Genomic DNA, 12,217 nt, shown 5'->3' on the forward strand with positions numbered 1-12,217 from the left:
TTAAAGCAAACACTACTGTGCTGTGACATTCTCAATGAGAGGAAACAAGCAATCAATTCTGTACCTCATGACCAAGAGTCATAACAACAAGTCCACCTTTTAAATGATGACTTTTAAGGACTCACACTGGGTTTGACAGAAGTCTCACCTCTGCTACAGGACACTAACACAAACACTGGAACTGGATAGGTGCTGAGTTACAGGGAGTTTTAGTTCTGATCTGAATGACACACATAAGAACATAAGAAGTGCTTTTCTTGAAAAGAGAAACATCAACTTTGCCACTAAAGCCTGTGTTTCAGCCTGATCATGTTCATATACTGTCATTCATGAAGCCTGGAGACAAAACACAATCACTTCATCTTTCATAGAAGACCAGTTATACAGGACAGCTGTCTGATACATTTTAAACTCAGCTGCAGCTCACTTCTTTGCAGTAGAGGGAGGCTGTCCTTTGAAATCAGGGGGGATATCCTTTGACCTGTCACTCTTTATGGACACACAGCTGAACTCGGGTACAGGGAAGTTTGGTCTCTGATGGATCCTGGTGGACACAGAGATTAGGACCATCAGGGACATGGGGACAGGGACAACATATCTATTAATCATACAGTGTTCTCATAGTAAAGACGAAAACATGTTTTCAGTTGCAGCTCACTTCTTTGCAGCAGAGGGAGGCTGTTCTTTGAAATAAAGGGGCTCATCCTTTGACGTGTCACTCTTCATGGACACACAGCTGGGCTCAGGTCCATGTTCAGGTCCAGGTCCAGCAGAGTCTGGTGTGTGCTGCTGCTCTGGCCTTCAACACAACACACACAGAGCTTTGAGTGTGAATAATGATGGTGCAGTGATGTGAGTGCTGAGCTCTGACATGGAGAAGAGTCATGGACAGTTAGAGATCCTCATCTCACCTCTGAGCTTTGGTCTGGATCTCATGGTCCCCACACAGACTGCTTTTAGGGGGAGGGGCTCCCTCCTCTCTGTCCTCACACTGATTCATGATGCTGAATTCACATCCACATCAGCTCACACACACTTTCTACCTTCATCTGGAAAGAAAACACAAATCATACTTCCACTGTCAGTCCACTAGATGGGGTCATGAAGCTGCAGTGAAGTGCAGAGCAGTACACACAGGATCCAGGGACGAGCATTTCTATTGACTGACACACAGACTGAGATCCACTGGTTTTATCCGACACAATCTAAAAATCCTGCTTTCTAATTTCACTTGAGTAAAAGTACACGAGTGTAATCAGTAAAATATACTTAAACTGTCAAAAGTAAAAGTGCTGATCATGCAGAACAGACTCATTTGGGGTTTTTTTTAGATCTTAATCTGAAAAGTAACTGTAGCTGTGAAATAAATGTAGTAAAACAGTGAAATATTTCCCTCTGAAAAGTTGTGAAGTCAAAGTATAAAGAAGCAGAAAATGGAAACACTGGAGTTTCAGTGCAGCACTGCAATCAAAGTACTGAGTTACTTTTCACTACTAAAGTATTAGATTCCAAACAACTTGCACATGCTTTTCAAAATAAAAGACAGACAATTTCAATACAGCCTTTACAATAATTTTAAAACTTTTTTAAAATGAAATCTCTTTAATTTAATCATTGATCACATTTAAGTACAATTTTACATAAAGAACCTAGTTCCTGTTGGAGGAGGACCAGAGGCCTGAGGCCTGTACTACGAAGCAGGATTTGGGTTTGGCACAGTAACTCCAGGTTTAACAACATCTCCACGACAACCCCACAAAAACATGAACGTCAGAAAACTCAGGTAACAACAGGTGGTGCTCATGTATAAAACATTAAAACTGCTGACATTTACCTTCAGACAGAGAAAATGTAGTTACAGTTGCAGTTACTGTGGCGATTTAGTTGGTCAACTTGAAAAATGTTTTTATCTGCTTGGATCCAAAAGTGTGACAAAGCTTTTATTCAGTGAACATTCTGTATCTCCAAGAGACTAAAACCTTAACTTCAAATGTTTTACATGAATCATCATCTCCATCATTTCCTCTGTAGAAATCTCAGCTGCTCCTCCTGCTCTGAGAAGGAGGTCCATGACCATATCCTGTAATTTCACCATGGTTCAATATCGTCTGTAAAGTACTTTACAGACGATATTATGTACTTTTGATATTGATGTACTTTTCATCAGGACTTTAACATTTTCACTAATCTGACTTGTAGACTCCTCACAGTTTCTTTTCCTGCTTACACACATAAAAGTTTCATGAATAGACGGCCATCTTTACTCGTCTCAAGTTTCCAAGCTGATATTTCAGTTTGAGATGACGACTGTTTCAAACCTCCTCCTGATTTAAACACACTCCATCCAACTGTAAAACACTGGTAATAAAGCAGTTTCTCCAGCTAAAATAACCAGAAGAACTAGTGACGTCATTGTCAACATTTTACACAAACTAGAGAAAACCATGTCCCTTTAATGAAGACAAATCAAACCAATCAAGAGCTCCACTTACTCAGTTATTCCCATGAACTTCATCCCTCTGCACCTCTCTCCTGTCATTGTAGGAAAGGCTCTTAGTTCTTCAGTTCAAGCTTCTTTTTCCTCAGCTTCTTGTGTGAGGGTGCGCGCACTTTGACTGACAAACACACACAAAAAAACCCCCCCGAAAAAAACCCTCAATAACTCAAAGGTCAGAAATCCCAGGTAACAAGAGTGTTGATGAGTAAAACATTCAAACTGCTGACATTTACCTTCAGATGGAGAAAATCATCTGTTCCACAAGGTTTGGTCAAAATGAAAGTAAACTGCAAGGCTTTGGCCAGGGAGGTGTGTGTGTGTGTGTGTGTGTGGGTGTGTCGTCTGTCCACTATGCAAATATGTGTGACTGGTTGGACTGAGTCTCGGTCAGACTGAAGTTCACATGCTGAAGTGTTATTAAGACATGAAACCTCCTCATGACTCCCAGTGTGAACACACAAACACTCTGCTGCTGTTTGATGTTTTCATTATATTGATCAGTTGAATCAGCTGAGCTCCAATGGAACTAAATTCTCCATTTCTCTTACAGGTACCTGGGTGTCTCTTACAGGTACCTGGGTGTCTCTTACAGGTACCTGGGTGTTCACCTGAACAATAAACTGGACTGGACTGATAACACTAATGCCCTATACAAGAAGGGTCAGAGCAGGCTCTACCTTCTTAGGAGACTCAGGTCCTTTGGAGTGCAGGGGGCGCTCCTCAGGTCCTTCTTTGACTCTGTTGTGGCATCAGCCGTTTTCTATGGTGTGGTCTGCTGGAGCAGCAGCATCTCTCCGGCGGACAGGAAGAGACTGGACAAACTGATCAGGAAGGCCAGCTCAGTCCTGGGTTGCTCCCTTGACCCAGAGCAGGTGGTGGGAGAGAGGAGGATGGTAGCTAAAGCTATCATCAATGATGGTGAATGAGTCCCACCCCATGCAGGACACACTGACTGCACTGAGCAGCTCCTTCAGTGAGAGGCTGCTTCACCCCAAGACAGTGAAGGAGCGTTATCGCAGGTCCTTCCTTCCTGCGGCTGTTAGACTGTACAACCAGCTGTGCTGAGCAAACCACATGCACACAAACCACTTGCACACATACTCTGTTCTGGACTTAAAAACTGGTGCTATATGTGCAGCCTTCTTCTTCTTCTTTTTTCATACGGTTTACTGTTTATAGTATTTATTATTATTGTGTATTATTGTGTAAATCCTGAGTGTTTTTTCTGCTGCTGTAACAGTGCAATTTCCCCATTGTGGGACTATTAAAGGTTTATCTTATCTTATCAACAGTGATGTCTTCAACACAAACATTCAGGCTTCACATTAATGTGGATGGAACTGGACTGTTCACAGAGAAACTACCATGATCACTGCCCTCCAGTGGTCCCTGTCAGTAACTACAACTCTGAACACACCACACTGACACTCTTTTCCTTGTTCCTGTCAGTACTCACACTGCAACATTTAGAATCAGCTGGAGAGTCTTTAGATTATAATAGATAACAATAGAATTGCAATAGTCCAGCCTAGAGGTAACAAAAGCATGGAGCAGTTTTTCTGCATCATTCTGAGACAGGATGTTTCTGATTGTTGTCACATTAAGGAGGTGAAAAAAAGTTTCCTTGAAGTTTCTTTGATGAGGGAGTTAAAGGACAAGTCTTGATTAAAAATAACTCTGAGGTTATAAATGACCTTTTAAGTACATCAGACAAAGAACTTGTCTCTGTACTTGTCATATCTTAATGTTGCATTTGACACCACTGATCATCAGAGACTGAAACTATTAATTGGCATCAAAGGAACTTCACTAAGCTGATTTAAGTCCTACTTATCAGAGTGATTCTTTGACACCTTTTGTTCCACCCATTGGTTTTCAAGTCCTAGTAACAGTAATAATAACAGGTCATATTACATGGCTCTGAATTTGTATGACTGTCTGAGACAGAACCCATGAGATAAATATCACTTACTGTTTCCACCAGTTTCATATTTGTATCTTTAATGATGGCAGATGTGTGTGCAGATAGACCATAATGGGGCCCCTGTTATTGTGACTTCAGACAAGCTTTACAATGTAGAATAATCAATGTGCTTTTCTGTCCTAGTGTTTAAATGGATCTGGTCAACCTGCTAGGACGAGTACATCAAAGTATAAAACATGACAATTCCTGTTGCCAGTAAATGGTGCTATGACTATAACTGGATACTGGCCTATAGGTGTCTTCAGGCCAGGACTATCATCAAACATGAAGTTTGGAGCAGAGCTGACTGCATATTTGAGTTACAATAACTCTTTTTGTGATCAGAGTCAGAATCTGCCTGGGATCACAGCCACATATGTGTAATGGATCAGTTAGGTTGGACCCAAATGCTGACTCCAGGATGGTAAAGTGAAGATATTTTAATAACAGAACAGCAGGTTTGCAAGTAGATGAGCAGACCATGATGACTGGCAGGAACACCACTAGACAACAACTCTCTGAATCAGAACAAGAGGCAAAACCAAAACATGAACAGGAACTAAGCAGAGGCATGAGGAAACTCAGAGGAATGAAGGGAACTGTGTAACAAGTGAAGGACATCAGGGCGGGACAGACAATCACAGAAGAGGGAAAAAGACATAAAGACAGAGAGTAAAACACCAACACACTAGGTAAGTAATTTCACAGTAAAACAGGAAATGTCCAAATCCAAACAAATAAACCACGGAACAAAGAATCCAAACAAAGAGTCACTCAAGGGGACATGAGCCACAGAGTCTTTGTGAAGCAGAGGTAGGAACCAGAATCTGAGTGTTGAGGGTAGGGGTGAGAGTAGGGAAGCTGAGCAGGTCAAGGCAGGGGCGTTGGTACACTGTAAAAACTAAAATGTTGAGAAAACTCAAATTTATAAGGCAACATAATGCAAGAGATTTTTTAATTTGCTCAACCTGAAACTACCGTTGTTGACTTTACTGAAATGAAATTCTTCCTCCAGTGCCATGTATTTCTACCTTCAACAAACACAGATACTCTTATTGAATAAACACACAATTATTGCTTCAGTGAGAAAAGAATTTGCTTTTATAAAACAGGGAAATTCATGTTGCTGTCAAACTATTTAAAAAGTGACCAATAAATAAATGTTTAAAGTTAGCAGCATATTTATTGTTAGCATGGCTGTGAACACAGGGGTTAACAGGTAAAGTAGTACCACATTAACTGAACAGATGTGTGTTCTCACATTACAGTATTGTTGACTGTAACAAAGCTTCCTGACAGTTATGACCAAATAGTGTTAAATCCTACACGGCCTCAACCACTTCACAGCATTCAATACTGGATATACAGCTCTTATAAACATTTCCACAAATTACACAACAACACACGAACAGATGAAACACAGGCTGAAGCCATGCCTGGCTTTCCCTGCAGTGTAGAATCTGTTTAGTTCCTGGTTTTGTATTTTAGCTTCCCTCATGTTTAATCTTCTGTATTGATGAATTCTTGGCCTCCATTTCATCCATTAATGACCCACCTCACTCATCCAGCTTGCCTCAGTATTTCTCTGCATTTTAATCCTGTTCTCCTTCAAATCTTATACCAACAGCCTGTAAAAGAAACAGTGTTCTCCTGTTGGCTTTTCTCTCTCTTCTGTTGTGGGGCTCCTGTCTCCTGATCTCCTTCAACCTGGATCTTCTTCTTCAGATCCTAAAACAATGACTTATTTTTATGCTGGTGTGAGAGTTTACATGCAAGTGTGTTTGTTAACTGTGAATCACATTGTGGTTTGTGTTTGGGAGATTTCCTCCATGTGTTTATGGATACAGATGAAGGTATCAGGTCATTCCATTATTTGATGATCTCTACCTGTTAAACCATCCAAAGCAGCTCTGCAGTGTTTCCATCTGTGTTCATGTTGCTGTTTGAGGGTTAAGACTTGGTTTCAGGGTTAGAATTGGGTTTTGGTTAGGGTTAGGGTAAGGGCTAGGGAATGCATTATGTCAGCAAGTGTCCTCACAAAGACATAAGTACCAGTATGTGTGTGTGTGTGTCCTTTGATGTTTCCATCTCTGCTCATGTTGATGATGTGAAGTGTCATGAATTCATGAAGTGTGTCTATCTATCTATCTATCTATCTATCTGTCTGTCTGTCTGTCTGTATATGTGTGTGTGTGTGTGTGTGTGTGTTTAAACCACAAGCTCACACTTGTGGCGCTCTATAAAGATGTTTGACTTTTCACCAACTCAAGAAGCTCAGCCATAAGGCCAAGCCAAAAATAACTTCAACTCATTGGTGTTCCTCTCCACGGAAGTCTTTAGTAAAAGGCGAAAGACTTGTGCGTTATGAAGAGAAACAAGAGTCAGAACAGGCCTGTCTCAGAGAGCAGCTGAGGACCCTAGTCGTCCCAGCAACCACCGTCGTGGTACGCCTCCCTTGGCTTGCCGCGTGCTAAATCCCAGCCTCCCCTGATTGAGCTGATCTGGACTTTCCTGTAGTTTCCTCTTGTCCTTGTAACAGCAGTAGCTCCTCCCTTCCTTGTCAATAATTGTGCAGAAATATCTGAGTGCTTCTTTCTTCCTAAATCATGAGCAAGTCCTGTCCAGTCCAACTGTCTCTGCTCCTGTTTGACTTCTGAACTTGTCTCTGGCTGTGTGTCCACTTACTGCAGCCTCTGACATCAGACTGTAGAATGTTGATACGTCAAAGGCATCAAAGGACAAACACACACACACTCACACACACATACTGGTACTTATATCTTTGTGAGGACACTTGCTGACACAATGCATTCCCTAGCCCTTACCCTAACCATAGGGTTAGGGTAAGGGGATCCTGGAGAGAAGAATCAACTTGGGATCCGGGGAGGATTCAAGCCATTCATCACAAGACTATCATTGATAAGGCTATCTTCACCCAAACTCCACCAAAGGGTATGCTCAGACATCTCAAAATCCTAATAGAATACAATCAGTTACCCCTCAACGAGACAGCATTTCAAATCGCAACCGGCTGGGCAAAAAAGCGGTATAAAACCAGATTGACCCAGTCAACAATTGAAACTGCTCGTGCTTTTCTGGAGTGCCACTCGGAGCCCTCCCATATCTCGGACTCGCTGCCTCCATCTTCTGTGGAGTCTCCGGGAGACACTCCATCCAACCCAGGTCTGGAGGACAGGGAGGAGTTCCCGCTCCCGCCTGAGCCACAGGGAGTGCCACTATTTCAGCTCAACGTGATGGGTGAGCAGACAGGGGGTGGGGAGACGCCAACAGAAGCACAACAATTAGGTGACGGTGAACCACCTAGTAACAGAAACAGTCTGAATCAGATTGGCTTGAGAAATTCCCAGTCAACACCTGTGGGGGAGAGAATAGATGAAATTATCTCTACAGAGAGATTAAGAGATGCTCCTCCCCCACTGACCCTCTCGCCTATTGTGTGTCTCCCTACTGGGGAGATAATCCAAAATCCCAGCCAGCCTCCCGCCCGGCGGCCCCTCAGCACTCCCTCTGGCGTGGACAGGATAGGGAACAAAGGTCGCAGTCACCTTCATTTGAAGATGATGACCAGTCAACAGGATGAGGAGATCCTCTATAGAAAAGAGAAATAAGAGTGAGGGCTGCCTCCAAACAACAACAACAAAATTTAAACAAAAACACACAAGGGAAGGAAAATCCTATCATGAGGCTAGATTCACTTACTCAAATGTGGCAATAAGAGAGAACAACCCCCAGATACTAAACATTGAACAAATCCAATCCCACACGGGGGCGAAACCTGTCCGAAAGTGGTGGGAGTAAACATGATGACTCAAGGGTCACAAAAGTATAATCATAGTGACCTGCATGGCAGAGTGACCCAGTCTGAGCCCACCCAAAACACCTCGGCGGGACCCCCGGTGAACACTGCCTCGACCTCTGGGCACCACACAGATGAGCCGTTGACTGGGGCAGCGGGTGCGCTCGCCACCGGCCACTCGCTGGGGGCGGTGTATCTCCCGTGCCAGCACAAGGCCAGGAAGGGGAGAAAAATCCTGGACTGGAACTTTAAAAGAAAAAAACCCATTTGGTTCTTGGGGGATTCAAATCTTAACCGTTTCTTTCTTCTTTCTCTTATTTTAGTATTAAAACTTTTTTTCTTGTTCAACTTTGTGTGTTATGGGACTTGTCAGTCCAATTCATTTGTTTTTTGCACCAACAACACCACGTCAAATTCCTTGTATGTGTAACATACCTGGCAATAAAGTTTTCTGATTCTGATTCTATTAAACAACTATGCCTCGTGTACAGGAAAGCCCAATCGGTTTTCCCTAACGCAAACATCCTTTTCCCCATCATTAATTACTCACCTCTCCTCCCACAGGAACAACAGAACAACCTGAATGTCATTAACAAGTTCATTTCCAGTCATCTCCCTTTCCTGGGGCCACTGCCGTCAAACCAGTTTTTTACAGCAGTGGATAATATCCACTGGATCCCGGAGACAGATGGATGCATATTCCGGCTCTGGTGCACAGAATCACAAATAAATTTATGATTTATTCACAGCTTAATCAGGACGCTGGAGGAGGGCTTCCGGGAGCCGTGGACTGGGGCCCCCAGCCCGAGGCGAATGATCCGAGACCTCGGACCCACCCCTCCCCTTCTCCCCCTACCTTACCCTCTCCCGTAATTGACCTTTTCCCCTCTCCTCCTCCTCCTAACTCTAACCCCACTTACCTCCCATCCAGGTCTATTGTTGCTTCTCCGGCCGTAGGCAGAGGTCTCGGTCCGCCGATAGAGAGCGATCTGCCCGGGGGCTCTCCATCCGACATTTTCAACCGATCTATAAATGTCCGAAATAAGTCTGGAATGTAACTATTCTGTATAAACTAACCAACAATACTCACAGGTGGAGAGCACAGCGAGGGGACACAGGCATGCTCCTCTTTATGCTAGCTTTTAGATGAGCGAACGGGAGCGAGAGAGGTTAGCCAAAGGTCAATTAAAACCCACCTTCCAGTGACGCTTCCTTGATGACATCACAGGAGACGGGGGACACGGGTCAGATAGTTTTCATGAGTTTATTAGCATTTCCAACAATCACTACCCTTCAATGAAAATAAAATATACACCCAAATGAAATTAATTTCCTGGACATAAAGAGTTTTTTTGATAAAATAAATACAAACAATAAAAGACTACTCACCAAAATCTAAGTCTAAACCAAAGATAAACACATGCAATACTGCATAAAGTCAAATACCATTCCAGGCACATTTCTTAAAGTATATTCAAGTCGCAGATCAATTGTTTTCACAGGGACAGAGAGGGTACCCAGTAGACTTCTCACATCCACTGAATAGTAAACCTAGGCACCTCTCGCTCCCTTAAGTCCTGTTGCTGTGTCCTCCACCGAAGCAGTTGAGCAGTGGTCCCAGGACAGGAACCAGGACGCAGAAGAACCAAAGGAAGTTCCTATTTAATCCACATGGGTTGCTGGACGACCAGTAATGGGCGAGTCCAGCCTCCACAGCTCTAATCTGACTTATTGCATTGTTTGTGGTTCCTGAGGGAAGATGTGTGTGTGTGGGGGAAACGGGGAAAACTGTATTAACATGACTTCAACAGCACATCCGCACTTTTGTAGAGTGCAGATTGACCACCTCCCTGGCACAACATTTCCAGATGCAGTTGTTACAGCATCTGAAAAACAGGCATCCAGACGTGTGCCATTTGGACAGAGGGCCAACAGAAAAGCGACAGGGGAGACTGTGGATTGAGAAATTAAAAACAAATCCATAATCCTAACCTAACTACTACTCCCCTACCCCCATTATACCCTGCTAGCTCGCCGTTAGCGTAAAATTCAGAAGAATTCTCGGCGTTGCAGCGTCGCTTATGTGGAATTTTACTAACACCCGCATAACTGCTCCATTATACATATTAAACACCTGAAAATGGGAAACGAGATCTAAAAGAAACATGACATACACACACACACACATTCTGGTACTTATATTTTGTGAGAACACTTGCTGACATAATGCATTCCCTTGCCCCTTAACCTATAACCTGACGTAACCTTAACCATCATAACTGAAAGCCCAACCCTAATTATGATCCGTTAGCTCGGGGTTAGTAAAAAATCCGGTAGAATTCTTGGCGCCGGGGCGTCGCTTATATGGAATTTTACTAACACCCTTATAACTTCTACATTATACAGTTTAGATGTCTGAAAACGGCAAAAATAAATATTTCACACTTCCTGCATAATTATCAAAGCGTTTGATGTCGTTATATTTGGCTTTTTCAACTAATAAAACCTTTTTTAAAAAAACTGGACTTTTGCACTTCTTTGTTTGGCAGCAAGAGACCGTGTAATCATTTTCACACCAAAAATTCCTTTGGGCGAGACCACGAGTCGAAAAGTTGGAATTCCACAATACAGCCCGGTGGTACTTCCGGAACTTGAACTTACCCACTGTTCTCTCTAAAACGCCCCCCCCCCCGTCACGAAACTCTCCCGGGCATGTGTCTGTGTCACTTAACCAATGTACATCCGTTTCCGAAAGCTTTCATGTTATCAGGTCGAATTCCTGGAATTGGTCGGTAATTTTTACGGAAAAATAACTTGGTGTCACCTGGTTCCAAGTGGGTGTGTCCAACCTGAGCCCCATATAAATATAAGCGATTTTCACCTGCATTTAGAACCTGGCGAAGATGAAGGTAAGAACCCAATTATTTCATGTAGATGTGCTCTTGTTGTAGATAAATATTTCTGACATATTCTTTCAAGTAGATGTATAAGGTCATTTTCCTGGATGTAGACGTGCTCTTCCCGGATGTCAACTTACCTGACGTGTTCTTTCCTGTAGATGTATAAGGTCATTATCCTGGATGTAGACGTGCTCTTCCTGGATGTAGACTTACCTGAAAATCAATGTTGCTCATCAACATTTGTGGACATTGATAAAAATTTCAAACATTTTACATTGCCATGCCTTCCTGTACCCTAGGCAAAAAACAAGTGCCCCAAGTGCGGCGGATGTTATGCCTCCCTGTCCCGCCATTTGCAGGACAAGCATGATATAAAAGACGTCCAAAAGAGGCGTCTCATCATAAGTAAAAAAAATCTGCAGTATGCTGGGAAACTGAGGTGCCCCATAAAAGAGTGCGGGTCAAACAAGGACTACGCCAGGCTGGACAAGCACCTCATCTCCGCGCATGGGAGAACCCCGGTATGATACACTTTACACGACAAATTCACGGAAAACATAAACCATATTCTTGTTTCCTTTTTCGTTCAATCATTTCATTTTCTTCCCACAGGGAAAGCGCATGACCACTCTCATGCTGAAGGCCAAGAAAGCTGCCATAAAAGAAAGGCTCCGGGCCCTAACCAGACCACCACCACCACCACCACCGCAAACACCACCACCACCACCACCACCCCCAGCTCCACCCACACAACCCCTGGGGACTCCGGGGGCAACAACCCCTGCACCCCAATCTCCACCTCCACCACAACTGCCTGCACAGACTGGAGCAACCCTGACCTACGTGGTGAATGGGTTGCAGTCCATCAAAGACAGACTGAAAAAGCTGTTGGAGGAGGTGGACCACCTTCAGACTGTCACACAGCAACTCTGTGCTGTACAGCCTGCCACACCTTCTGCCTCCGCAGCCAGCAGTCCCTGCTCTAGCCCTGCCTCAACCATGCCACAGCCTGTGGCAAGTACATCCGCTGCTCCGTCCTC

At 43.6% G+C, this 12,217-nt stretch overlaps 1 long non-coding RNA gene and 1 other non-coding gene across 2 annotated transcripts; both read right to left on the bottom strand.

Moving 5' to 3' along the window:
• Nucleotides 1-488: 488 nt before the first annotated feature.
• LOC121195368 lies at nt 489-957 on the bottom strand. Its single transcript, XR_005895463.1, has 3 exons — nt 912-957; nt 659-799; nt 489-544 (listed from the first exon to the last, which is right to left on the bottom strand). It is a non-coding gene; the product is annotated as an uncharacterized LOC121195368 (long non-coding RNA).
• A 5,776-nt stretch (nt 958-6,733) lies between these two features.
• On the bottom strand, nt 6,734-6,844 carry LOC121196717. The gene has a single exon (XR_005896148.1). It is a non-coding gene; the product is annotated as a U5 spliceosomal RNA (small nuclear RNA).
• Nucleotides 6,845-12,217: the final 5,373 nt, after the last annotated feature.

Source organism: Toxotes jaculatrix, chromosome 16 (assembly GCF_017976425.1).
Source record: "Toxotes jaculatrix isolate fToxJac2 chromosome 16, fToxJac2.pri, whole genome shotgun sequence".
NCBI classification, from domain to species: Eukaryota; Metazoa; Chordata; class Actinopteri; family Toxotidae; genus Toxotes; species Toxotes jaculatrix.